The sequence below is a fragment of the Cucurbita pepo genome, chromosome 16 (genome assembly GCF_057944985.1).
Source record: "Cucurbita pepo subsp. pepo isolate OVF chromosome 16, ASM5794498v1, whole genome shotgun sequence".
Lineage (NCBI taxonomy): Eukaryota > Viridiplantae > Streptophyta > Magnoliopsida > Cucurbitales > Cucurbitaceae > Cucurbita > Cucurbita pepo.
The window spans coordinates 6,675,037-6,679,823 of record NC_141813.1 but is presented as its reverse complement, the minus strand read 5'-3'; the positions used below and the strand labels follow the sequence as shown (position 1 = coordinate 6,679,823).

Below are 4,787 nucleotides of genomic sequence, written 5' to 3'. Positions count from 1 at the left end.
TGTGAGAACAGATGACCTATTTGACTGAAAAGTTCCTAGACAACAGATGAAGGATTGTGACAACAGATGACCTATTTGACTGAAAAGTTCTAGAAAGAATACAATAATAGAACAATTTTTGTAATGCTCTTTTCGAAGTCCGGCTCGAGACGATCTTCTTGGTTCAATGTTTAAAAACCACATTTTAAATCATATTATCTTGCATAATTCATTTTGATACTCGAGACGATCTTCTTGGTTCAATGTTTAAAAACCACATTTTAAATCATATTATCTTGCATAATTCATTTTGATATAATATTGTTGGGGGCATTTTGAGAATCGAACTTGAGACCTCTCACACCCAAAAGGATAATCATACCACTTAGACCACATGCCTTTATAGCAAATCTATAATTCTTAGTTGCAAGTCTATATATTTTTCGTGCCTCAATATATGAAATTTATATAAGTTGAAGTTGTTCATTGCCACGCATTCCTTTGGGTTAGGCCCCATTGATGACTATACTATTTTTATTTCATTTTGTTTTTTTTTTCTTTCAAAATTGTCATTTTTATCTTTTGGAGGGGCATCCCGAGAATCGAACTCGAGATCTCTTGCACCCAAAGCAAGAATCATACCACTAGACCAAATGCCCCTAATATGGACTATAAACATATATCGTGGAGTACACAAGTAAATGATATTAATAAGAGCATTCTCTTTCTCTAAGGCTCATCTTTTGAGATATGAACATAGGGGCATTCCGAGAATTGAACTCGAGACCTCTCGCACCCTAAGCGAGAATCATACCACTAGACCAAATGCCCTTTCTAAAAAAAATGCAACATTTTTAACTCCTACTCAATATATTTTTTTCTCTCAAGTTTGAAATCTATTTTCTTGAGCGGTTGTTGGACTATAAAACAAAAAGTTGATGGTCTAGTATTTTACTTGTAAGTAAGGCATGTAATGTTGAATTGTTCTAATATGCAAGTGTTATCGAATAAACTACAACCCAACAAATGAATCAAACTAATCAGTTTGGGTTGGGGTTGGATTTATTCGGCTCAGTTCGTCAGTTTGTTTGATTTAATTCTTCTATTTTGCTTCGTATGACAAGAAAATGAAGTTGTATTGAATGTACCATAGTTTGATTTATGACAAACTCATATGAAATATAATTGCATTAATAGTACTCAGAGTTGGAGTCTATAAATATTTCATAACTTAAGTGCAACTCATGCTTCATTAAGATGAGATAAACTTTAGTTAAGTAACTGGAACTTTAAATTACTTCATGTGGAGCTTCAATTACTCTATGTTAGCTACTATCTTTAGGGTTTACTAATTAGACACGAGTTCTTTGATTTAGGGGATTGTTTTATGTAATTTTCAACTACAACTTATGTTTTCAAATTTTTAGGTCATAATTTAGGTAGTGGTTGTATATTATGGATGAACACTAGAGTTTCTATCCCGTTCACCACAACTACTCTAGTTTTTGTTTGAAGGCTATAATTGTCATCTATGTTGTATGGCAATAAAATTTGTTTAGATGAAATTTTAGTTAAAGTTGCATATTTTACTTCTTGCGAGTAAAAAATTTGTTTCTTAGCATAATATGAATTTAGTTGCAGAGTTATTAGGAATAAGATGGAGAAAGAAATTTTCTTTAAAATAATAAACAGACCAAAGTTCATCTTTGTTGTTGTCTAATTGTGATTTTGCAAAAAGCTTAACTAATATGAAATATCAAGGTAAATCAAGAATATATATTCACACGTCATTCAAGATGACAATAAAATGGAGTTAAATTGAACGCAGTTGTAGTTTCATGTCTAGCATAATTGTATTAATGATATTAAAGAGAACTTCGTGTTTTATTAGAAGAGACCAACTTCCTTTAAGGTACTAGGAGTTTAAACTACTTCCATTGTAATTTCAATCAATCCACAATGATTACAAATTTAGGGTTGGCTAATTGGACATCAATTATCAACTTTAGGTTATAATTTAGGTAGTAGCCATTATAATATTAATGAGCATAAGAGTTACAATTCTTTCATGGACCATATGTGTTATAGTTAAATGAATATATATATATTATGTATGTCGAGGTTTGGGTAAAGCACAAAGTAGTAAGGAACACCATTGTCAACTCTAAAGCCACCCACAACTCATGATGGAGACAGATGCAAAATATTTTAACATCCTTTGGCATCAAGATACAGGAAAGATGAACGCCGTCAAATTGGAAGCTTTACCTGTCTTAGGAGTCACAATGAGAACTCTAATCAAGCTGGAGCCTTGGACTAGGCAAATTGTTTAGTGATAGTTGAAATGGATGACTTCGACGTCGTGTCAGGAATGAACGTCCTGCTGAAACACAAAGTCATTTACATGCCCCTAGCAAAATGTCTAGTAGTAATGGAGTCTAACCCGATGATCATCAGAAAAACATCCATCAACCAAGAGGGTTGAAAATGATGTCGATACTACAGTTGAAAAAGAATCATAGCCATGATGAATCTACGCTTGCTGCTACTGTTGTAATTAAAAAGGGGAGCTCGAGTGAGCCAACCTCAATAGAAACCTTGTTGCCACTACATGAACACCACGACGCAAAACAAGGTCAGATAATGGATTTATCCCCACCAGAAGAGACAAAAACAAGGTTAGATACTGAAGAAGGGAGACAGAAACAAACCACTGAAGCAACACCTGTTCACACAGAAATATCATCTAGACGGATGAAGAGAAGGGTCAGTCGGAAGCGTCAACCACAATAATTTCAAGAAAAATAAAGAGTTCATATAAGTTAAGTTCAGATAAACTTCGAGTTCAAAGCAACAAGAACCAAAAACTGGTGTGAAAATACTATGGACTAGTTAAAGTTATCCATAAGATTATGAAGACATCATATAGAATCCAATTTCTCTTATGGATGCGGACTAACCTTTTTGTCCACGTTAGTAACTTGAAACGTTATTATTTCGACCCAAAAGGCATCAAGCAGAAGCAGGTGGTATGACGTCATACAAATAAGAAAAAAGTTTCAAGCGAAGAAAGTAGGAAAGACACGAACAGAGAAGACATGAAGACTCAACAAACCGAGAAGTGATTTCAACAGCACCTAGTAGGTTGGAAGAGACTCCTCATTATGAGATCAGCTGGAAGCACATCGAGAGACCTAAAGTCAGCCTCATCCAATAAATTGTGTGGGGGCAGATGTCATTGTCATGATTGCCCAAGGCGTGTTGCCTGTGGTTGCATGTTGCATGTCTCAGCCATTCTTGTAAACGATTTGTTGTCCAAGGCGGTTATTTGTGCAATGTTATTGTTTACCGATTATTTGGGCGACACGTCTTGAGCAATCATGACCGTCACAATTGGCTAAGACATTTGTTGTCCATATGTTATTGTTGTCCAAGAGACTCCTCATTATGAGGTCATGATTGGCTAAGACATTTAAAGAAGTTTTACCTAGGGCAACTTCTATCACAATCCTCTTCTCGCTCTCTGAAACTTCTTTAAATGTTATTGTTCACTGGTTATTTGGGCGTATCTTCCTTAAAAGGGTTGTGACGATAGATGACCTAGGTAAAACTTCTATTGGGAGATCAGTGCAATAGAGAATCTGTGTCCCTTTCCTGAAACCTTCAACGGACAACATAACAAAGAGTTCCTAGAAAAAATATCATAGAACAATTTGTGTAATGCCTTTGAAGTTAGGCTCGAGGCTCTATCTTGTCTCCCAAGAATATGGTTCATTCTCTATTCACATAGAAATTCTGCAATAGAAAGTGGTACCCTCATCTTCTTTTACAAAACTTTCTCAAGTCTTCATGGAATGATTTGAAAGTGGTAGCCTCATCTTCTTTTATAAGACTACTTCGGCCTTCATGGAATGATTATGCTATGTTGATTCTTAGAGAAGGGAGTAGGAGTAAGAGTAGATGACTGTTTATCGTCCAAGTCCCAAAAAAGTAAGTCTTTATGTCAAGAAAGGAGAGGAATCCTCATAGTTTCCAAGATTTGAAGAGAATCATACATACACAAATTTCCTTTGTGTGTTTATTCTTGTTGTTTGCTCTCTTCAATTAACATGTTATAAAGACACTTTAAATTATAATTAAATATAGCTTTTTTTTTTTTTTTTCTTTCCAAATATCCATCTCAATTACTTCTTGGTTCAAGGTTTAAAAAAAACCTATTTCAAATCTTATTATATTGCATGCTTCAATTTTATATAATTGTTGGGAGCATTTTGAGAATCAAACTCGAGACCTCTCGCACCCGAAGCGAGAATCATACCACTAGACCAAATGCCTTGTAGTGGATCTATCATTTTTAGTTGCTGGTCCATATTTTTTATGCGCCTCAATATTTGAAATTTATCCACATGTTTTTGTTTCAATTCTAGAAATAGAAATACATAATTTCAAATCTTATTATATCCACATGTTGATAGATATAAAAATTAATTCAAGTTCTTTCTCTCGCCTAATTATCAATTGGAAGATTTAGCTGATATGAATTGTTATTGGTTTGATACCAATAATAACAGTCATTTTAGTATGCTAAGGATCCAAATGTGTCCATGAAAATTAGTTAATGCTATATTTTTCTTATATTGGCCATAATATCTCTCAACCAAATGCATTAGTTGAAAATGTATTTAATATTTTTCTTTTGTCCTTTTCTTTTTTCGAATGGTCTTATTCTCCATTCCATTTGAAAATTGATATTTTGTTTGGTAATTTTAAACTCATTATTTTTGTTTGTTCATTCCACCTAATTTGTA

The 4,787-nt window shown here is 33.8% G+C and overlaps 1 non-coding gene across 1 annotated transcript; it reads right to left on the bottom strand.

Moving 5' to 3' along the window:
* Positions 1 to 738: 738 nt before the first annotated feature.
* On the bottom strand, positions 739 to 810 carry TRNAP-AGG (transfer RNA proline (anticodon AGG)). The gene has a single exon. It is a non-coding gene; the product is annotated as a tRNA-Pro (tRNA).
* Positions 811 to 4,787: the final 3,977 nt, after the last annotated feature.